Genomic DNA, 25,181 nt, shown 5'->3' with positions numbered 1-25,181 from the left:
ATCACTGGGGGACTGGAAAATGGATCAGGGGTTGAAAGGAAAGAGAAAAGGGAAATCTGCTTATTTTAATAATATACCTAGGATAGAAAAGAAAAAATATTGGCAAATTATTGAAATAATGTGTGCATGGAGCACGAAAACTTTAATCAGATTAACTTCTCTGGGGCACCTGGATGGCTCAGTCGGTTGAGCGTCTGACTTTGGCTCAGGTCATGATCTCATGGTTGGTGAGTTTGAGCCCCACATCAGGCTCTGTGCTGACGGTTCAGAGCCTGGAGCCTGCTTCGGATGCTGTCTCTCTCTCTCTCTCTCTCTCTCTCTCTCTCTCTCTCTCTCTCCCACTCACTCACTCTCTGACCCTTCCTTGCTCACACTCTGTCTGTGACTCTCAAAAATAAACATTAAAAAAATCCTTTAATCAATGTAACTTTTCCACACATATACTTAACTCTCTTCTATATCATGTTTGTTTGTTTGTTTTTTTTTGCCAGTGATTTTTGTTCCTCTCATTTCTGGGTGTATTTCTTATTTTTTAAAAAAAATTAATGTTTATTTATTTTTGAGAGACAGAGAGAGAGTGAGCATGAGTGGGAGAGGGTCAGAGAGAGAAGGAGACATAGAATCTGAAACAGGCTTTAGGCTCTGAGCTGTCAGCACAGAGCCCAATGCAGGGCTGTAACTCAGAAACTGTGATATCCTCACCTGGGCTGAAGTCGGATGCTTAACTGAGCCCTCCAGGTGCCCCATGGATTTCATCATGTGCTTGATTTGGGAAGATGTATAAATAGGCATTTCTCAAAGTCTTGGAAAAAAATTCTGTATTTGCCTCATCACATACATGGAAAAAGAGCATGTGTATGCACATGGGAGCATGTGAGTGCACACACACACACTCACCACAGCTTTTGACTTTTCATCCTAAGAATGGTGAAAAGGATATTACTTGCTTATTGAGGAAAAGACATTTAATGTGTCACAATATCAGACAATAACTCTTAAATAACTCTTAACCCTTCACACTGAAAGGGCGGGCCTAGGCCGGCCGACTCCATCTTGTTCTGTGTCCTTCACCTTGACCACACCTCCTCCCCTTGAGTAACACCCCCCCCCCCCACCTGCCTAACAGGACTCAGACCCTTCCCCAGCCAATCGGTTGAGGCCACAGCCATTACCTCACCAACTGCCCCTAGGCCCCAATAAAACCTTTGTCCTTTTGAAACTCGCTCTCCCCCCCCCCCCCCCCCCGCCCCGGTATCTCACCGCTGTGTTGGTACAGGTAGGGGATTGAGCTCGAGCTAGCTCGAATAAAGGCTCTTTTGCTTTTGCATCGGACTCGGCTTCCTAGTGGTCTTTGGGGATCATGAATTCTGGGCATAACACACACCACATATCTTTTTATGATAAAGGTGCATTTTTCACATTTAAAGGATAGATGTTTACCTTCTAAGATATATAAATTATTAAATTAGAGGCTGAAAGAACATGCTGGATATTTCATTTCCTTACTTTCCTTTCTCTCAGTATTTCTGTAAAGCAGTGGCTCGGGTTTTACTGTAGGAACCTTGCCATCCTATTTACAGACAGCATTTTGTCGGTTTAGGTGTAGGTGTAAATTTGTCTGATTAATAATTACTAATACTACCCAAGTTAATAGTGAAATCACTATTCACTATTTTTCTAGTAATATGTAATTTAAAATGTAATAGGGAAATGTTTCTTCTGGTTCCTATAAAAGTGTTCTGTTGTATATTTGTCTGATGCTTTTATAAAGCATGGTCTTTTTTTTTAAGTTTATTTTCAGGGAGAGAGGGTGCACATGTATGCATGCATATGTGCTAGTGAACAGGGGAGGGGCAGAGAGAGAGGGAGAGAGAATCCCAACCATACACCACGCTGTCAGCATAGAGCCCCATGTCGGGCTCGATCTCACAAAACCATGAGATCATGGCCTGAGCCAAAATCAAGAGTCAGACACTTAACTAATTTAGCAACCCTGGAAACCTGAAAGGGTATTCTTTTCATAAACGTTGAAGTTATGATTTTTGATGATTTGGCCTTGATGGCTGTTGCTATTGTTAACTTTGCAATGCATTTTAAAAATAAATGTGGGACTCCTGGGTGGTTCAGTCTGTTAAGCATCAAGTTTTGATTTTGGCTCGGGTGGTGATCTCATGGTTCGTGACTTCAAGCCCCATGCTAACAGCATGGGGAGCCTGCTTGGTATTCTGTTTCCCCCTTTCTTTGCCCCTCCCCACTTGCTCTCTATATATCTCTCAAAATAAATTTTAAAAACTTAAAAAAATAAAAATAAATGCAATGAAACTTTAACAAGTTTTTATTTTATTTTATTTTATTTATTTCTTGGAGGAGAGGAGTAGAGATAGAGAATCCCAAAAAAGCTCCACACTGTCAGTGCAGAGCGCAATGCGGGACTTGAACTCACAAACCATGGGATCATGACCTCAGCCAGATCAAGAGTTGGTTGCCATCCAGACACTCACAAACATTCACAGTTTTTATCACAAAAGGCATAGGTCACAATAAATAAATAAATAAATAAATAAATACATACATACATACATACATACAATCTTAATATAACTGAATATCCACATACACAAAATTGATTCTAGACACAGACCTTACATTCTTCAAAATTAACTCAAAATGAATCACATGCCTAAATATAAAATGCAAAATTATAAAGCTCCTGGAAGATAATGTAAGAGAATATCTAGATGACCTTGGATATGGTGATGGCTTTTGAGGTATAAGACCAAAGACCTAGTCCAGGAAAGGAAGATTTGATAAGCTGGACCTCACTGAAATAAAACAGAACCTCCTGCTCTGTGAACAACAATGTCAAGAGAATAAGAAGACAAGCCACGGCCTGGGAGAAAGTATTTGTACAAGGCATATCTGGTAAAGCACTATTGTCCAAAGTATACAAAGAATTTTTAAAACTCAGCAATAAGAAAATAAATTAGTTAAAAGATGAGCCAAAGACCTAAACAGACACCTCACCAGAGAAGATATAAAGACGGCAAATAGACATATAACAAGACACTCCACATCATAAATCATTAAGAAATTGGAAAAACAACAGCAAGATACTACTACACACTTAGTAGAGTGGCCAAAGTACAAAACACTGCCAACACCCATTGCTGGCGAGAATGGGAAGCAGCAGATACTGTCATTGATCACAAAATGGATCTTTGGAAGGCAGTTTGGCAGCTTCTTGCAAAACTAAACATATTCTTACTATATGATCCAGCAATCACACTCCTTGGTAATTACTGAGAGAAGTTGAAAATTTATGTCCACACAGAAACCTGCATGCAGAAGGTTATATCATTTTTATTTGTAATTTCCAAAACTTGGAAGCAACCAAGATGTCCTTCAGTACATGAATGGTCAAACTGTGGTACATCCAGACAATGGGGTATTATTTTATTCAGTGGCAAAAATAAATGAGCTATCAAGCCATGAAAAGATCTGGAGGAACTTTAAATACATATTATTAAGTCAAAGAGACTCAATCTGGAAAGGTTATGTACTGTATAATTCCACCTGCATGACATTCTAGAAAGGGAAGAACTGTGGAGACTGTAAAACCATCAGTGGTTACCAGGGGTTGTGGAGAAGGAGGAGTGAACAGGCAAAGCGTAAATGATTTTTAGGGCAGTGAAACTATTCTGTATGGTATCATAATGGCAGATGCATGTCATTGTACAATTGTCAAAACCTACGGAATATACAAACCAAGACACAGCACTAAGTAAGGTAAACTGTGGACTTTGGGTGATGGTGTGTCAGTGTAGGTTCTTCATTGTATCACTCTGGTCAGGGGTGTTGATAGTGGGGGAGGCTGTGTGTATGGAGGCAGGGATTAAATGGGAACTCTATCATTGCTGCTCAGTCTTTCTCTGAACCTAAAAAATAAAGTCTGTTTAAAAAACAGGACAAAACAGGGGTGCCTGGGTGGCTCATTAGGTTAAGCATCTAACTCTCAGTTTTAATTCAGGTCATGATCTCAAGGTTTCATGAGTTCAAGCCTTGTGTCTGGCTCTTTGCTCACAATGGCGAGCCTGCTTGGGATTCCCTCCCTCTCTCCCTCTCTCCCTCTCTGCCTGTCTCCCTCTCTCCCTCTCTCTCTCCCTCCCTCTCTCTCTCTCTCTCTCTCTCTCTCTCTGCCTCTCCCCTGCTCACACTATCTCTGTCTCTCTCAAAATAAATAAATAAACTGAAAGAAAAAAAAAACCAGAACAAAACAAAACCTTAGTATTGCGTTTTATTTAAGAAACCAAGCAAAACTATTAAATCGTGTTTCAAAGCCAATAACCAAGATAGGGCCAATTGTGTTTGATTTGTAATGCTTTCTTTCCCTGTCCCTGCCCTTTTCATTTTGGAAACTTCTAATCAACAAGGAAAAAAACCCAAGGTAGATAGGAAAATAAGCATAAAAGAAAATTGCTGGTGGAGGAGGGCACCTGGGCGGCTCAGTAGGTTAGGAGTTCCACTGTTGATTTCGGCTCAGGTCATGATCTCATGGTTCTTGAGTTCAAGCCCCGTGGTGGGCTGAGCAGTGGCAGTGCTGAGCCTGCTTGGGATTCTCCCTCTCTGTCCATCTCCGTCTCTCTCTGTCTCTCTCTGTCTCTCTCTGTCTCTCTCTCTCTCTGTCTCTCTCTGCCTGTCCCTTGCTTGTGCTGTCTCTGTCTCTCTCAAAATAAATAAACTTAAAAACAAAAAAGAATCAATGGGTTTGGATTTTTCAAAATTATTTAATTAACATCTATTTGAAATTAACACAAATTTAAAAGTTAAAAGTTTACAGGCCTCAAAACTGTCTAATATTTAAATATGGGAGATATTTCTGATTTCTAAATATGGTTGAAGTCCATTTATCTTTTCATAATAATTTTCTGTAACAGGTTTTGAATTTTAAAAATTGACCAGTTGATTTATTTTTTTTAATTTTTATTATTTATTTATTTATTTATTTATTTATTTATTTATTTATTTATTTCTGCATGGTAGAGACAGCTATTCAACATATAAAGCCTTCTATCTCGGGTAATCTGTAATTCTGCAGCACATAATCAGTAATATCCACTCATAGTCTTCCTAAAAAGACTTTAAATCTATGAGTAATATAAGTGAAAGTTGAACAGATGACTATGCAGACCCTTTTCACTCTGAGAAACAAGAATAACAAGTATTCAATACATTTTAGTTAAATTAATGTGTGAATGTTCTGGAGGAATTATGAATGGATATTCCCAAAAGTTTCCCATAAATTAATATGAGACTCTTCATTTAACATATAAAGTTTTTTTAACCTATAGAACGAAAACATAATAACATATTTTCTTATTAATGGTTAATTTTATGATGGTAAAATTCATATTAATAATACTCAACATGCAATATTCTAGGAACGATTCCACTTGTAATTCTTTAAGAATCCTGTTGCTGAATGAAATCGGAACTCTTATAACCACAATTTTCCTGCAGCACTGCAGTATGAATGGTCTTTTTCTAAGTGGCATTTCCATCACATGGATTGAATTTTAAGCTATTTTTTTCCAGTTGACCAATCAGACATTATAAAATAGTTATGCTACTGACTTGGTATGTGTTCAATGTCAAGCCACTTTTTTCCATTGACAGCTTGAGAAGATTGTAAAACCATTAAAAAATTTAAGCTTGTGGCTCAAAGGGACTTTCTACAGTTAGACTGCTTTTAATTTTCTCATTCTATTTGGTGAACACCTGCCTTTCCTTGGATATTGAACTAAAGTAAAACTTGCTGGATTCTTTTAGCATTTTTATTTTGAAGCTTAGATAAAATAGAAACTCTTTTATATTTTACATATTTGTATAAAGACAAAAAAGGGGGAGAACTATTTATAGTTAGACTTTATGTATTAATAAATATATATTCACAAGACCCTATTTTAAAAAGTTATGCATTCAATTACATATGGTAAAGGAGCATTATTTAAGGAACAAAATGACTTGCTGTATTCAATTGAAAATATTGGAATAGTAATTTAAGATGTAAGAGTAAATTAACATGTGGTACTCTGATGCTACTATCAGTAGGTTCTTTTTTGAGCCCTGCATTGAATAAACTTTCTTTAAAGGCTGACAGTATTTTATTTATCTTTGTATAACAACACATCCTATAAAGTTCAGCACACAGTAGGCAATTAATGGCTATTGAATTGAAATACCCATTCAGTTTCTTTTGAAACTCATTCGTCGACTAATTTTGAGTACTGACTTTGTATCAGACATGCTTTTCAGGTGCTTAGCATTCAAAGGTTGAAAATGTAGTCCCATCTTCAAAAACTCACAACTTAGTAGGAGAGAACAATAAATATTGTAATAGATGTGGCAAGTAATATGCTAGAGGATTCTCAGCTTTGACTTCACATTGGAATCACCTGAGAAGTTAAAGAAAGAAAAATTGCCTTGTCCAGACTCCAACCCAAACCAAGTGAATCGGAATATTTGGGAGTGGTTTCAGGCCCTTAGTATTTTGAAATGCTGTAGCAAGTAATCTAATGTTCAGGAAGTTGAGAAATATTTGTGCTTGAAGTAAGCAAGGTCATAAGAAAGGGGGTCCTAACTCAGTCTGATGGTACTTAGTTTAACCTTTAAAGAATGCTTAAGATGAGTCAATGGAGACATGGTGACGGGCATTATTGGCAAAGGGGGAAAATGGCTAATGGGGAAAAAGAGCATGACACATTTAGGAAACAAGAGGTAGTTTGTCATGATTAGCATTTAGAGTATGTGTAGGCAAATCTAGGGCTATAACATGCAAAAAATTAGACATGTTACATGAAGGGACTATGTGATTGACTCTTCAGTATTCATTATGTTCCAGATGATTTTTCCCCATATATCAATAAACCTATTATAGTAATTAATTTCCTTCTCTAATAATTGGCTAAGGAGTAAGTGGATATAAACAGGTTGAGATCAGTGAGAAACTTAACACTAGCTCCGTGGAAGAGAAAACCAGTTTTTTTCTCCAACTAGATGCATGATGGGAATTATGTTCCACGGTTCCTGTTAGAAGCCTCTTGTAACCATGAAAGGAGCCAGAATGAGAGTAATTAGCTGATACAAGGCAGTCAAAAACCTGAAAAGCAGAGCTGGAACCCTAGCAAGAGCCCACCATATCTCTAAATTGGCATGTGAAATTTAAAATTTTCTTCTTGGGGCACCTGGGTGGCTCACTCAGTTAAGTGTCCAACTCCTAATTTCGGCTCAGGTCATAATCTTGTGGTTTGTGAGACTGAGTCCCACTTTGGGCTCTGTGCTGACAGCCAGAGCCTGCTTGAGATTCTCTTTCTCCCTCTCTCTCTCTGCCCCTGCCCAGCTCATGTTCATGTTCTCTCTCTCTCAAAATAAATAAACATTAAAAAAATAAAATGTTCTTCTTCATTGGGTGTCATATGTAAGAGATGAATCACTGTGTTCTCCTGAAGCCAAGATTATAACTGTACATTAACTAACTTGAATTTAAATTTTACAAAAGTAAAAAGTAAAAAAAATAAAATAAATAAAATATTACCAGCTTTAAATTGGGGGAAAAATAAATAAATTAGTAAGTAAATAAATAAATAAGACATTCATTTTGTTAAGCTACTTTGAGTCTGGATTTCTTGTGCCAAGTTTATCCATCTAATTTATAAAGGCAAAAGATTTTCATTTTCAAAACAAAGAGATGCCAATTTAGGAAGGGGATTTTTATTTTTTTATTTATTTTTTAAATATTCATTTATTTATTTTGAGAGAGAGAGCATGCCCACATGCCCACAAGTGGGGGATGGGCAGAGAAAGGAGAGAGAGAGAATCCCAAGCAGGCTCCACAGTGTCAGTGCAGAGCCCGATGCAGGACTTGAACTGTGAGTTCATGACCTAATCTGAAATCAAGAATTGGCCTATTGACTGAGCCACCCAGGTGCCCCAGGAATGGAATTTTTAAAGGGGAGGAAGACAACATTGTTCTACTTTAAAATGTTACCTCTCTATATATGTCAGGCATTGTATATGTGTCTTATACATGTATAAAAAAAGAGTTGGGTTTTATTCTGCTGACAACAGTAGGTAGGTTGGATTTTTTCTTTTTCTTAATGTTTATTTTTGAGAGGGAGAGAGAGGCTGGGCGTGTGAGCAGGGGAGGGGCAGAGATAAAGGGGGACAGAGGATCTCAAGTGGGCTTTGTGCTGACAGTGGAGAGTCTGATGTGGGGCTTGAACTCCCAACCTGTGAGATCATGACCTGAGCATGATCAGTCAGACACTTAACAGACTGAGCCACCTGGTACCTCTGTAGGTTGGATCTGATAAGTCTCACACTAGAAACAAAAGAACTTAGAAGTTATTTTACAAATTATGCAATATAGGTGATTTTGAAGGGAAAGGGACAGAGTTCAAACATATTTAGTAGACAGTAAGATTTGACAACTGCTAGAGTTTTATGGCTAAGAAAAATGGACAATTCTAGAATAAACTATTTCCTAGAAATATTTGACTATGTCTAAGTAAGAATGGATTGAACTGCGTATGAAACACTGATTTGCCCTGATTTTTGTGATGAAATTAAGTTAGACAAAGCAAATGCTATAGGAATAAAATTACTCAAATTTTCTCCTTATTCTGTTATATTAAGTGAGGGTTAACAATTATATATTGTAATTCAGAAGATTTCATTTAACAAAGAAGATGCATTTTACACAGATTTCATTGGAATTCCAGGGAAAGTAGATCCAGAAATGTTCCTATTGAGTAGGTGTAGTAAATTAAAATGAAATGCCTTGTATCTATTTTACTTACTTTACATATATGAACTCTGATAGCCTTGTTATATCATGTAGTATAGTTAGAATTTTATTGTTTATATTTTTAGCAACCTCAGTCCTCCAGCTTTCATTTTTCATGCAGTTTTTGTTTAAATGGGAATTCTCCTTCCATAGGAATTTTTATTACCTTCAGTTAATGAAGTACAAATAATATTCTTCATTGGTATATATTTCTTCTCATATGTTAGTTTCCATGGCTATAATTCTATACTTTCATATTATACATATTACACGTGGCCAAATATTGAATTATTTAGCATTAACAACACAGTGCCATTAGTATTTTTACCATTATTTTCTATTCGGGAATCTGTTGATATTTCAGAATGGCATTTTTGAAATCCAGTTCAGGATCGTGTATCTATCACATTACTACAACTTTAAAGTTAAAACAATTTAAGTAGCAGAGCTAAAGCTGACAGATGGTGCCTAAGAGCCAAATTATTATTTTTTTAATATTTTAAATTGTATGTATTTTCATCTCTTCCGAAGCTAGAAATCAGGGAGTCCTTAAATTCACTAAAGTAACATTTGGAATATACATTTTTCAATTAATTTTCAAGTTAAATTATACTATGACTTAACACTAAGCAGCTTTTAAATCAAATCAGATATTTTAAAGAATTGCTAAAGTGAGAAAGTATGCAAATGATGCTTATTGTTTGCTTAATGCTTATGGGACTGCAAGAGGTACAGAACAATGGCTAACAATTATGGAGCACTTACTCTGTGCCCAGAACTGTTCCATTTACCTGATATGGAATGATATATTGAATCCTCACTCCAATAATACTTCAGGTATTATTATTTTCATTATGGAGATGAGGATGTTGAAGTACAAAGAGATGGAATAGTTGGCCCAAGGTCATTGAGCTAGAATGCAGCAAGACCATGCTACAAATCTAGACTCTTAAGTCCTTCACCCCCCCAATGTATTAATCTGTTGCCTCCCATAGGAATCTAGGGAGATAAGACATGCTTAACCTAAACAACCAGGGTGAAATACTTTCCAATTCCATAATATCAATCATAAAGGCTGTAAATGCATAGAAAAGTGAAAATCACTGAAGGCTTTATGTAAGGCATGGATTGCAATTTGCAAGTATCTGACATTAATATGTAGCCCTCACCTCCAAGAGATATGCAAACTTGGATGCACTATTAAAATCTCATAGGCATGATGATTGAGAAATAACTATACTCTTTGCTATAAGTTTTGTTTTTATTTGTTTTTCTTGAGAAGCAGTGGATGATACATGTAGAAGACTAAGTAAATAACATATGATTTAAGTTTCCTGGAAAAAGTGTGTATTGGACTGGGCCTTTAAAGATTTAGAGAAGAAAAAAAAAGAAGGAGATGATAGAGTGAAAAGAAATGGATACATGACTGTATCTCCAAGCTGTATCCATCTGGTATGAGAGATGCACTCTTGTCTTTAAATGAGGTAGACACAAAAGCTTTGCTGAAATTCCATTTATGGAGATTAAAGTGTATGAAATTAGATTTGAACTCTTATTTTGAAAAATGAATATATCTTTTATTTTTCCATTGCAAACCATGCCTGATATAATTATCTACTTAAAGATTAAGAACATCCTGGTTGCAGTGATGTAAAAAAGGGGGGGAGGAGTGTTTACTAGGTCAAGTAAACCTTTCTGAGGGGACAAATAATCAGTAAGAAACCATTTGACTCATCAGACTACCATTTGTGCCTGAATATAAGATCATTTCTCCTATAGAAAGATGCAAAATAAAGATTTTGGCCATTTTAGATATATATAAACTTTGTGGGATGTAAGCAACTACTTAGTCATATGTCTACTTATATTATTTAAAGTATCAATTTTCCAAAACATTAAATTATGCACTATATACAATAATATATGGTTTAGAAATGTTGCTGTTTTTTACTTTTCTGGAATACTTTTCATTCACTGTATTGGATTGGCTATTGTCCCTCTAGAATTCATGTCTACCCAGAACCTCAGAATATGACATTATTTGAAAATTGGGTTTTTACAGATATTATTGGTTAAAAGGAGGTCATATTAGAGTAGAGTGGGCTCTAAATCCTGTATAACTGGTATCCTTATAAGAAAAAAAAAAAGACACAGTGAACAAGGTCAGGTAATGCTGCAGGCAAGGATAATGCACCTGCAGTGAAAGAATGCCAAGGATCGCTGGCAAGCACCAGTGGGTAGGAAGAAGCAATAGAGGATCCTTCCCTAGTACTTGCAGAAGGAGCATGGCCCTGCCATACCTTGATTTTGGACTCTTAGTCTCCAGAACTGGAAGAAAAGAAATTCCTATTGTTTTAAACTACTCCATTTTTGGGAATTTGTTATGGCAGTCTACGAATGCATTTACACTGGTACATTTATGCTCTTAATATACACTTCACCATCATGCATTGGTAAATGTGGAGTCATGTTTTGAGTTTTCCAAGACAGTTTCAAGAGTACATAATCCCCCTTACCTTCAACACTGTTTGAGATGCAGAGTATTTTAAACCTGTGTGTTAATACGTGAAATTGTCTTACTTCTTATATAAGTGTTCACATAATACAAGACAGAAAGACAAATTAGTTTATTTTTCCCAAACGTGTATATGCTTGATGTCACTGTTTAATTATTGACTATTTAAAAATATTCTTTAAAAGATTTCTTTATGGTACACTAAATTAATTAGACATATAACACTTATAATTCTGAGGTCATTTCCTAGGAAAAAAATTTTAAATCTGTGTTTAATTAGTTTCCTCTTTTTTCCTTTTTTTAAATACTCAGTTTTGGAGTAAATTGTATAAGCATCAACATTTATTACATATTAAAGTCCTTTCAGATTAATATATTTTTGCAAATAGTGATTTGTAGTTCAAAATAATTGAGGGAGTGACCCACATGAGACCATGCAGGGATTCAAGATTTCAAAATGTGACTTCCTATTTCCTGTGAGATAATATTGGAAAAATGTGCTTTCTTATATTTAAGCAAACAGGAAAGTTGCTTGATGGAACTGGTCAATTCCCAATCAATTTATTCCCAATCAATTTATCCTAGTCCCAAAGATGAAGTATGATTTAAGGTTGATAAAACATGTTATGTATTTGTATGAAAGAGAGAATCTTTTAAAAATGCATTACCTGAAGTGCAAAACACTTTCTTCTGATAGGTGTCTAAAAGTTGCATACTTAATAACTTCTGGAGGTATTAACGAGTTATTCAGTTGATTTTCTTTACCAAGCTCTTATGGGTCGAATCTTTATGTCCATATTTTGATTACACTATTACATATCATAAAATGTAGTAATTGTATTATTTATTACTTGTTATAGTGTTTATTATAGAATTTATTGTAGATACTTAGGGGAATGTTGTATATCAAGTAAAAGCGTCTTACAATAGTAAGTTTGAGAAAGAAATATACCTGGAAAAGAGAAACTAAGTCCTTCAAGTAATATTCCCTATTTTCATTAATAAATTATTATTAATTTTAATACCAAAGTGATACTTAAACTCTAGGGGCGCCTGGGTGGCGCAGTCGGTTAAGCGTCCGACTTCAGCCAGGTCACGATCTCGCGGTCCATGAGTTCGAGCCCCGCGTCAGGCTCTGGGTTGATGGCTCAGAGCCTGGAGCCTGTTTCCGATTCTGTGTCTCCCTCTCTCTCTGCCCCTCCCCCGTTCATGCTCTGTCTCTCTCTGTCCCAAAAATAAATAAACGTTGAAAAAAAAAAAATTAAAAAAAAAAAAAAAACTCTATAATCCCATCCTGTTGTATAGAAAAGATATGGTGACTTTTAAAATTTGTTTTATAAGTGGCACACTTCTCTCTTTCCTCATTTAAAGTAAACTCACCAGCTATTGTCACCTTCTCTAACTTCCAAAAATATTCTTGTTTCCATAACTTTTGCCTTTTCCAACTAGTTCTCAATTATCCACCCAATAAATATTGGATGTGCAAAGTGATGGCGACATAACCACTTTTCTCTAACTTCTTGAAAGTTGCTTCTTTCCAAAAATTTACTCATCAAGATAAAAACCTTCTGCACAGTGAAGGAAACAATCAGCTAAATTAAAAGGCAGCTGACAGAATGGGAGAAGATATTTGCAAATGACATATCGGATAAAGGGTTAGTATCCAAAATCTATAAAGAACTTACCAAACTCAACACCCGAAAAACAAATAATCCAGTGAAGAAATGGTCTAAAGACATGAATAGACACTTCTCCAAAGAAGACATCCAGATGGCCAACTGACACATGAGAAAATGCTCAACATCACTCATCATCAGGGAGGTACAGATCAAAACCACCATGAGATACCACATCACAACTGTCAGAATGGCTAACATTAACAACTCAGGCAACAGCAGAAGTTGGTGAGGATGCAGAGAAAGATGATCTCTTTTGCACTGCTGGTGGGAATGTAAGCTGGTGTAGCCACTCTGGAAAACAGTATGGAGGTTCCTCAAAAAATTAAAAATAGAACTACCCTATGACCCAGCAGTTGTACTACTAGGTATTTATCCAAGGGATACATAAATGCTGTTTCAAAGGGTCGCATGTACCCCAATGTTTATAGCAGCACTACTGTCGATAGCCAAAGTATGGAAAGAGCCCAAATATCTATCAATGGATGAATGGATAAAGAAGATGTGGTCTATATATACAATGGAGTATTACTTGGCAATCAAAAAGAATGAAATCTTGCCATTTGCAACTATGTGGATGGAACTAGAGGGTATTATGATAAGCAAAATTAGAGAAAGACAAATATTCTATGACTTCATTCATATGAGGAATTTAAGATACAAAACAGATGAACATAAGGGAAGAGAAGCAAAAATAATATAAAAAACAGGAGAACAAAACATAAGAGACAAAACAAGGAGTTGCTGGAGGGTTGTGAGAAGGGTGGGGGATGAGCTAAATGTTACTAAGGGGCATTAAGGAATCTACTCCAGAAATCACTGTTGCACTGTATGCTAACTAACTTGGATGTAAATTAAAAAAAAATAATTTTTAAAAAGTTTCTTCTTAGGGAAAAGCAAGCAAGCAAACACAAACACTTCTATCTTTGCTTGTCCTTTAGATAACTGCACTTTTTTTTTCTGCCTCATGTACAGATTTTTGAAAAGTAGTGCATCCATTTCCTTCTTTTCTATTGCATTCTGGATCCCCTGCTACTCTAATTAAGCATTCTCTATGCAGTTAACCCTATCTTTCTTTGAGTCTTTTTTTCAAATAGTATCTTGCACAATAACTCTGCTCTACTTGAAACTATTCATCATCCACTTGTAGAATTTTTCTCTCCTCTTGGCTCTCAGGATGATGTGCTTATTTGCCACTTGCTCTCTAATAATTCCTCTGACAAGCCTTCATTATGGTTTTTAATCCTTTTCTAAGTACATGGCTACCACAAGGCTGAGCTATTATTTTTATATTGTTACCTTTTAAACTGTCTTAGCGCATCCATAATCATTGTTTCATTGATCACTTGGCAGCCAAGCATTACTTTCATCCTTCTTTTTTTTCAATATATGAAATTTATTGTCAAATTGGTTTTCATACAACACCCATCCCATGAGGAACACCCATGAGGAAGGTGATGAGCACCCTCCTCAATATCATCACCCATCCTCCCCTCCCTCCCACCCCCCATCAACCCTCAGTTTGTTCTCAGTTTTTAAGAGTTTCTTATGCTTTGGCTCTCTCCCACTCTAACCTCTTTTTTTTTTCCTTCCCCTTCCCCATGGGTTTCTGTTAAGTTTCTCAGGATCCACATAAGAGACAGATACCATGTTTTATCCTTACTTCTGATGCAAGTTCTAATACATCTAATAAAGGAATCTTTTCAGTAATCAGCCATTAGTTCAAGTTCCATGTATTTAATGGAAAACTCCCCACCTTCCTGTTTAGATAAAATATTTTTTTGATGTTTCTGATTCTGTCAACTGCGATAGTCTCTTGGTCCCCAAAGGATGGACACCATGGCCATCAATAACAACTCCTTTGGTACTAAAATGTAATCAATTGAAAATTCCTGCCTGTCTAACTTGCTGCCCCAAACAATGTACAAACATTCCCTTTAAAGGAAATTCCATACTCCCTTCAAATTTATGCTACTTTATCTTCCTGCAAGGAGGTCTTTGCATAATGTAATACATAAAGTCTTGTTCTTTACATTCGTAAATTACACAAGAATATATGTTTTTATCTATCTTCATATTATTACCTAACTGCTTCACATGTATAAATCTTTTCCTATTAAAAATATAACACAATTTCTCAGTACAGAAATCTTTCGATACTTTTTAAATATTACCTTTATGACTGAGCACTTCTTTGGAGCCATTTAGTATTTTATTATGTCTCACACAGTTGAATTTACTGTTAACAATTTTCTGGCAAAGCTAGATAGGTATTTAGTAATTAAAACTGAAATGATTTAGTATAGAATGAACAATTATTTATATGTATTTATTTAAAATAGAAGAGTGAATTCCACCGAAAAAAAAGGTGAAGCACAGAATATATCTGTAACAATTTTTTTTTTAACCTAACTGGTTGTCATTTATTGCAAACAAGAGTTAATAACCAAATGCTGGCAAATCTAAGAATGTGTTTGTCCTTTAGTGGCTACTGAAGCAAGTATTGAATACTATTTTTAAATGTATAGAAATACATTTTTATTTCAAGATATGTTTATTTTTAAGACAAAGAGACCGTGAGTGGGGGGCGGACAGAAAAAGAGGGGGATAGAGGATTGGAAGTGGGCTTCTCTCTGTCACCAGAGAGCCTCTTGAACCATGAGATCATGACCTGAGCCAAAGTTGGATGTGCAACCGAGTCACCCAGGAGCCCCTTTTTCTTTTCTTTTTTTAAAGTGTTTATTTAAATTCCAGTTAGCTAACATATAATGTAATATTAGTTTCAGGTATACAGTATAGAGATTCAACACTTTGACATTTTTAATCTGTAGGTTTTTTTTTTTTTACTATAGAAGCAAATTATTATAATTCACTTGATAATTTTCATTTGCACTAAACATATAATAGAATATATGTGCTTTATATGTACATTATCTCTCAGATGAACCAGTAATACTTGGGCTTATAAATTTAGAAAAATGGTTTTTATTTTAATTTAGTTAACGATTTCAGCTCAATATTGACATTTTGATTAAAAGTATAATTTGCTTTAATGACACATAGTATTATTTTGCAGATTATATAATTTCCAAAATGCTTGATATTAAGTAAACTACAATTGTGGACATTTATAATAAACATATGCTCTTAAAAATGCAAGCATCACTTCAGTCTAATCTGAATTTTGTAAATTGTTCATATTTAACATACCTGAAACAGGAAAATTATTCTTAATAAGAAATGCTTTTGAAATATTGTAACAAATGCTATGCAAATCTTTTGCATGCTCAATCTCATTTAATGCTAACTACAATTCTTCTATTTATAGAAAAGAAACTGAGGCTCAAAGAAGTTGTTACTTTTCCAAGGTCATTTTATACTAAATAGTGGAGCAGAAATTCAGTCCTTGGTTTATTTTATTCTACAGCCCGTGTAGAGCATGTACTTAAAAGGCACACTTATTCAAGTTTTCCATGAAGACTTCTCATCAACATAGTGTTCATGTTTAAAAATAAATAAATGGTATATATTCGTATTCTTGACATCACCTTTAGAAATACTGAACTGATGGCAAATTTTTTCTTGTAAATGTTTCACAGTCACCTTTTGGGCCTAAGCCATTTCTGACCTATTTTAATTTTTTTTAACGTTTATTTATTTTTGAGAGAGAGAGACAGACAGACCATGAGTTGGGGGAGGGGCAGAGAAAGAGGGAGATACAGAATCTGAAGTAGGCTCCAGACTCTGAGCTGTCAGTGCAGAGCCTGACGTGGGGCTCGTCATGAGAGCAAGCTCATGACTTGAGCTGAAGTCTGACACTTAACTGACTTAGATGCTCCTTATCTGACCTATTAAAATTGAAATATATGGCCTATTTTAGAACCAAATATCCCCATCATTGTGTCAGGTGTATTAAAAACAAACCCGGGCGCCTGGGTGGCTCAGTCGGTTAAGCGTCTGACTTCAACTCAGGTCATGATCTCGCGGTCTGTGAGTTCGAGCCCCGCGTCAGGCTCTGGGCTGATGGCTTGGAGCCTGGAGCCTGCTTCGGATTCTGTGTCTCCCTCTCTCTCTGCCCCTCCCCCGTTCATGCTCTGTCTCTCTCTGTCTCAAAAATAAATAAACGTTAAAAAACAAACAAACAAAAAAAAACTATTGCCACAGCTGCAATTTGCCAATTATAGTAATTTTCTTTGAATGGGAACAAAATAAGTCAAGATAAAAAGAGGTACACTCTGATGTATATCACATAAATAAAATGATGTTTTTCTCCATCTAACACACATTTTGTAGCTCTGGAGTCTTGAAACTCTTCATCTTTTAACCACAGTTTTTCCCATAAACCTTTCAGTTTTATCATTTGTATAATAAAAAGAACATATATTCACTAGATATCATGGACCAAACTCTTCCTAATATACACGTTAATTGTGTGTATAAGAAAATGCTTGCTTATCTATGACTTATTTTGGCATGAATTAAAATGTTCTTTTAAAGTATAAGAATGTTGATGCTCTAATAGATGGTAGAAGTTTGAGGTAATATTATAACTTATAGCCAATGGAAAATATTTGCTATTAACCTTCCTGAAGTACAATCATAAGAGTGCCTCACTAACATATATTTGCAAGGAGACTTTTGCGGACAGTTCATTTTAGTTAGCCTTGGTTATACAAAATAAAATAACAATTTTTGGGGTGCCTGGGTGGCGCAGTCGGTTAAGCGTCCAACTTCAGCCAGGTCACGATCTCGCGGTCCGTGAGTTCGAGCCCCGCGTCAGGCTCTGGGCTGATGGCTCAGAGCCTGGAGCTTGTTTCCGATTCTGTGTCTCCCTCTCTCTCTGCCCCTCCCCCGTTCATGCTCTGTCTCTCTCTGTCCCAAAAGTAAATAAATGTTGAAAAAAAAAATAAAAAATAAATAAAATAACAATTTTTAAAAAATTTAAGGGCAGAATAAAATATTAACATCTGACATGTACTTTATTAACTTTATTTTTTATTGTTTAAAATTTACATCCAAATTAGTTAGTATATAGTGAAGCAATGAATTCAGTAGATTCCTTAGTGCCCCTTACCCATTTAGCCCATCCCCCCCTCCCACAACCCCTCCAGCAACCCTCAGTTTGTTCTCCATATTTATGAGTCTCTTTTGTTTTGACATGTACATTTTGATATGAATTAGGGCAGGCCACTCTTCTCAATCTTCAGATTAGTTCTTTCAAGATTTAACATGTATTAACTAAGACTACTTAGAAATTCTGCATCAAATTATTAATAGCAGAATTAGCTTTGTAATTGAATTAAAAATAAAATAAATTTTGCTTTAAAATTTTTCTTCAACTGAAAAACATGTGTATTAAAAATGATCATTTTAAAAGTAAAATGTGTATGGAGTAATAGCATTGGGGTAGAAGACAATTTGGGGTGTTTGTATCAATGCTAATTTATATGTTACAAGTGCTTCAATAAATTACACTTTTCTTATTCCCAGATACAATTCCTGTATACACACATCTTATGGCTCATGTTGTACACATGTGCCCTTGTATGTGAATGAGCTTGACTATGGTGTCCATATTAAGTGGCATCACAGTTTTGGGGGGGACCATAGCTATGTTAAAGTCCTCAGCAAAAGCAAGCACCAGACAGGGAGTTAATGTTGCTTTGACTGCCAGTTGTGGCCCAGCTGGACACAGATCTGTTGGGATTTGGAGGAAAAAGTCATGATGGATAATGAACAATTCAGTTGGTAAATTTTTTTGTTTTCCATCTGTACAGTAGAGGCTGGAGGACTATATTGGGTCTGCTATCTTAAAGAAATTCTTAGAATAGTTTTCTCATCAAAATATAACCATGCTCACTTATTAAAATACAGTAAGGAATTTGGGAACATTTCTTTAAAAGTAAGGAATTTGGGGAAATAAAGAACTGTGTTAACTTTTTTGAGGGACATTCATCTAGATTTTGTGAATTCCTATATTTGTGAATATCATTTATATTCATAGTTTCTCCCTGAAGCTAAGCATTATTTGTAACTAATATTAAGAGAGACTGTTTAGGTCCTTAATGAGAGTCTGAGATAGATGCTAATGAAACAGTAGCAAACATCAATGTTGCTTTGAAATATAATATCAGATTTGTTGGCTGAGATTTAAATTTTGTAACAGTCCATTAACAAATTACCAATATAATTTAGAACTTTATGAGTCATTCATACATTGTTAATAGCCTTTGTATCCTTTTTTTTTTTTTTAAGAGGATTGAACTACATGAGCTCTAAAGTCTCTTCCAGCTCTAAGATTTGTTTTTATTTTACATTTCAATGAATTTCCACCATGGCTTAAACTCTGATGATGCCAAGGGTATTTTGATATTAAAGATTCCAATAATAGTATCTAAAGTCATGTGCTACAGAGAGAAGAAAATAAGGAAGAGGGTGAGGGAGAGAGAGGATGTTCCTTTATTACCAGTGGATATTTAACTGTGTTTTCTTGTTCAACATACTCAGTAATCAAGTAAGGAAAGAAAACTTTGGTTATGTTTTGGATATTTGAATATGCTTTTTTTGCATTGTTAACATATTTCCCAAAATCATATCAATTGGGAGAAAAAGTAACAGTTTGAACTCTAGTTTGTGTGAAAATCTCAAAACACTGAAACTCTGTAAGACTCTGCTTTAATCCTGTAGCAACTCATGCTTCTTAAGACAATAGAAAGTGTCATGTGATACTCTGAACTTTTTCTTGTCATACCTTAATATGAGAATACCTTCTACTGTTCTGACCCTCACTAAAGATTAAATCTTGCCATTGCCAAAAAGGAAGAAAAAAATTCCCTCACCCAATCTCTGTTTTCACACATGGGAGAAAAATAGGTTTCAAATTTACATAACTCAAGCCATTAAGGACTTTATTTGTCCAAGACAACACCTTTCACATTTGAATTGGTTCAGAATAGTTGCAAATTGCAGATAGGACAGTATTATAGTTTTAGAGGAACAGGTATTACTTAGAGAAGAACAGTAGTTTCTAAGGCAAAGATATAGCAAAGATAGTCAATCCATTTGACACAAGCTAATCAATAATTATATGATGATTATATCATAATTCATAATGGAATTATTTAACATATATAAAGTTTATTCAAACCACAAAGGCTTTTTCTCCTTTGTAGGATACCTTTTAGTTGTATAGAAATAAAAATGTGTTTTTATTGATTATAAAATTGATATTCCGTTTATAAGACAGCCTTAAGACCAGCCAGAGATAACATGAAACAGTTATCATTCTGAGTATATTTTTTGATATAAAATATGTACATATCTATAATATACATCATAAATATATAAAACATGCATAACAAAAGATGTATGATGTGTTTGTATTTGGATCATCTTTTACATATATTTGTAACCTGTTTTTTTCTTGGCATTATATCATAACTCATTTTCTATATTGTTATTATTTTAGAACATAATTTTTAATACTTATGTTGTATTTATCATAATGATTTGTCATAAAGCATTTAATCAATGTTTATTATTTGATATGTATTTTCAGTACAATAAATATTACTTCAGAGACTTCATTATACACAAAGATTTTGATATATCTGGTTATATATATATTAATTTTGAATTAACTTTGAATGTACTAATTCATCTAAAATTGGGGAGTCAACACTTAGCCTTTTATTTGTTGCTAGTTTTGTCTTAGTGATCTGTTTTAATTATAGTCTTACCAGTAGTGTATGAGATCTATTATTTTCCTAAATTCTTGTCACTATAACCAATTTGTTTTTTAAACTTTGTCATTTTGGCAGTTGGACAATGCTATCTTCTTTAGCTTGTATTTTCATTACAAATAAACATACAGTATTTTATTTTACTTGATCATCTCATCTGGATTTCTTCCTTGATAATTGAGGAATATGTGTCCTTTTTGTCCTTTTCCTATCTGGTAATCTGTTTTTCTAGCACTGAATTCTATAGGGATTAGATCCTTTTTATTTTATTTATTTTTAAAGTTCATTTATTCTTTTGTTTCAAGTTTTTATTTAAGTTATAGTTAACACATAGTGTAATGTTGGTTTCAGGAATAGAATTTAGTGATTCATCACTCACATCTAACACCCAGTGCTCATCACAACAAGATCCTTTTTCAATTCTATTAAATAGCATTGTGCCTTTCAGACCTTATGGAGATGTTTCTCGGCTAATTTTTTCCAATTTGGATTCGTGATAAATGCAGGATTATTATATTAAAATATTATCTACTAAAATATTTCTACACTCATAGTTTTTGGCAATATAACTTTATACGTTTTTTTTAAAAATTAGAAAATCTGAAAGAATTGATAGCTAGACACTTGAAGGCCAAAATAAAAGAAAATAATGTGGCTCAAATATATGCCCCTGAAGTGTGCCTATCAAGTAAATTAATGGGCCAAGAAAACACAGGTTTGGCATTTCAGGGGCCATTTTATTGGACTGATTGCATCTTTTAATGATTAGTGGATTTCAGGTTGTGTCTCTAGAACCATTTGTTTCTTTGTAGGTGCCACACACAAACCTGTGATAGGTGAGGAGAAGAGAGCACACTCAGCAGACGGTGTACCAGGTCCCCTTTACCTGTATTTGTCATAACTGTGGTACTTCTCACTGTTCGTTTTACATAGTTGCATTTCTGTAATGAATTTTTTTTGTTTGCTTGTTAATTTTTTTAACATTTATTTATTTTTGAGAGACAGAAACAGAGCATGAGCCGGGGAGGGGCAGAGAGAGAGGGAGCCAGGATCTGAAGCAGGCTCCGGGCTCTGAGCTGTCAGCACAGGGCCTGATGTGGGGCTTAAACTCATGAACTGTAAGATCATGACCTGAGCTGAAGTCAGACACTTAACCGCTTAACCAACTGAGCCACCCCAGCGCCCCTCCTTTTTTTTTTATAGATAATTCATCAGATAATTAAGATTTATTGCTGTAGAAAATTTTCATATTTTATGTGAAATTATCGTGTTATATCAGATTTCACTATAAATCAGCACAAAACCTTTGGAACTAGGAAGAGATTCAGTACTAAAATAATATAGATTTTAAGCAGCATAATAAGAGATAGTATCCATATTTATCTAACATAGCTGTCTCAGATTATTGAGGTATCGATGATATAGCTGTGTCTGGACATTACCTACATAACAATTAGTGTTAAGCATAATTTACATGTACCAACTATTTGAATCAAGTATAAATTATGTACATAGATATTAAATGTTAAGTTTTAGGATGTTAATTGTTTCAGGGATATTTTGTTTCATTGCTATTATGTCTTATTGTTTGGAGTTGAGGGAATTACGTGTTCTCATCACATATGGACACAAATGTTCTAATTCCAATGAAAATTAGGGATGCATCTATGTTGTAGAGCAAAAATCAAAGCAAAAAATACAGAAAACAAAACTGAATCTGGGCTGATCATCTAAAATTTTCTTTGCAGTTATATTGTAGATACACTTTAGTGGTAGCTGCTCCGTGGGTACCAAAGCCTAATGATAAAGTGAAACTTGCAGATCCGAGCACTCTGTTGAATATAATTTTTGAGTGTTTACTCTGTGCCTGACACTTGCTAGAAAACACTCATATAAGATGCCAAGAAGTCTCCAGGAATATATTGCTCAGTGGTGTGAATTAAGTCTATTAGGAGCAAATTTGAAGTTTGCTAAAGCCTGATGTGGCAGAAACATTTACTGCTCACCAAATAGTCATGTGCTTTAGAATATTTTCCAGACCCCTTAGAGGTATATCAGGTTTTATTCTGGCCTGCAAGGTATTGTCATGTATCATTTCTGCATCGAAGTATGTAAAACCAGGTATGTAACCCTCCACCTCTGTTTTTCCCTGCTGTGATATTTTGGAGAAACATGTTGAGATGACGAATTCATGAGATCAGTTGCTGTGTGGAGAGCCAGCCATCTTGTATCAGAATTTGTAGGAATAAGAACTAAACTTTTGTGAAGGCTTAGGATATAGAGGTCAACCCATTGTGACAGTATTGTCTAGTCCATCATGGATAATACACGACTCTTCTTTCTTTGCAAAGACTGTTGCTAAATGAACTTTTCCAAGTATATCAACAATTAGTTAATAATGATGCTCCTGATGTACAAAGGAGTAACTGAATGTCTTCAAATAGGATGTTTTGCCGCTCCAGGAATTTCCTGTGTTTCCTTGAGATTTTGTGCTGGAGGTTTCCTTGTGTGGTACCACATTGTGAAGCTCCTATTCACGAGGTCAAGAGGATCAACTTACAGAGATATTTCGGGTCCTACATCATTTTGACAGATATATATGTCATTTGGTACCTTTTTGCAAGGTGGTGGGGCATGAGAGAGAGAAAAAGTTAAATGGCATCTTCTATTCTTTTGGATCAGTGCTATTGAAGAGAAATACAATGCAAGCCACCTTTGTGATTTTAAATATTTGAGTAGCTACTTTAAAAAGTAGAAAGGAAGAAAATTAACCTCAATAACATACTTTATTCAGTACAGTGTATCCAACAATTACCATTTTAAATTGCAATCCATATAAAAGCCTATTAATTTCACATGAAGTCTTTGAAATCATGTGAATTTCTCATGAAGTCTTTTAAAGCACATGTTAATTTGGATAAGTTACATTTCAAATGCTCAACAGTCACATGTTACTGTTTCCAACCGTGCAGCTCTAGATACACCTTAAATTTATTACACATTATGTTCAGCATCTTGTTAGGTTCACTCAAAACCTTATCATATTTAATTCCTCATAGTATTCTTTTTCATTAGCAAATGAATGCACTCATAATTAGAAAGTGATAGAGTTAAGGGTCAAACCAGTGCTCCCTCTTGGCTCTGGAAATGGAGCAACGCTCTAGGCAAGTAGAGTACCATTGGGAATCCTCTGTAATGGAAACAAGAGGGATAAGAGCCCCAATTAAAGTAATGGCATTAGCGATTAACTAAGGGGCGCCTGGGTGGCTCAGTTGGTTAAGCTTTGGACTTCTGGTTTTCGCTCAGGTCATGATCTCAAGGTTCATGAGTTTAAGCCTTGTATCAGGCTCTTCACTAGCAATGTGAAGTCTGCTTGGGATCCTCTCTCCCATCTCTCTCTGCCCCTCCCCCACTTGCTTGCTCGTGCTCACTCTCTCTCTCTCTCAAAAATAAACATTAAAAAAATAAAGTAATGGCATTGGTAATTAACTTATTTTAGTTAATATTAAAGTAGAATTGTTACTATTCTACTTGAGGATAGATTGCATAATTGGGAGGCGTAAGAAGGGAAGGGCTTGTTGTGGGTGGGATCTTACTTCTGATTTGAGCAACTGAGTTTGCAGTGATGCTGTTTACAAAGAGACTGACTGACATGGGCCTTGTTAATCTGAAGTCGGATTTAGTAATTTTTGAACACTGGAATTGCCAGTACAGTGCAAGGAACCTTACCCACTTTTTTGTTTTAATCATATCTGTGTTACATTTGGTCACAAATACCAGATGGTAATGGCATCTGCTATTTAAAAAAAAAATGAGTCTACAGGAAGAAATACACATGGATTGGCAAGTCTTTAATATTATTACAGAAAGAAGAACACCAACAGCTAATTCAGATTTATAGAGTGTAACATTTACTAGCTTCTGTGTGCTTCTTCTTGTCTTTTTTAAAGGTACTTTCGACTTTGTCACCACACATACAAGAGTGGAGATTTTTACAGCATTTTCTAATTATGTGTTTATTTTTGGACCTGAAAAAACAATTCTAAGTGTTGCCACCTGGGCATCTGCCTTGGCAAAGTCTGTCAGATGAGGATATGCCATATACTTTGGAAAATCTGATCTTAAAAATCCAAAGGGCTTCCGATTTTTACCCTGATCAAATCATATTTTTAACTGAACAAAATAGGATATAAGATTTGACTAAGAACAAAACTTGGAATAATCCAGGCATTTCATTAGCTATTGACAGGTAATACTGGTCCACAAATGAGAGCTGTCATGAAACAAAATGTAAGAATTATCCTGGAAAGTCATAATTGTACCATTTTTATCTCTCTGTATTTAACATATCAGGGAAATATTAAAGTTGTTTGTGGTAAGTAGAGGTTTTACTGTATTTGATTATG

At 35.1% G+C, this 25,181-nt stretch overlaps 1 long non-coding RNA gene across 2 annotated transcripts in view; it reads right to left on the bottom strand.

Moving 5' to 3' along the window:
• Positions 1–25,181, bottom strand: part of LOC122487948 — a 42,541-nt gene that overhangs the window by 11,202 nt on the left and 6,158 nt on the right. The gene's annotated exons all lie outside the window — the stretch shown is intronic.

This window comes from Prionailurus bengalensis, chromosome A2 (genome assembly GCF_016509475.1).
Source record: "Prionailurus bengalensis isolate Pbe53 chromosome A2, Fcat_Pben_1.1_paternal_pri, whole genome shotgun sequence".
Taxonomy (NCBI): Eukaryota; Metazoa; Chordata; class Mammalia; order Carnivora; family Felidae; genus Prionailurus; species Prionailurus bengalensis.
The sequence above is the reverse complement of the archived record's forward strand: the minus strand, read 5'-3'. Positions and strand labels throughout refer to the sequence as shown.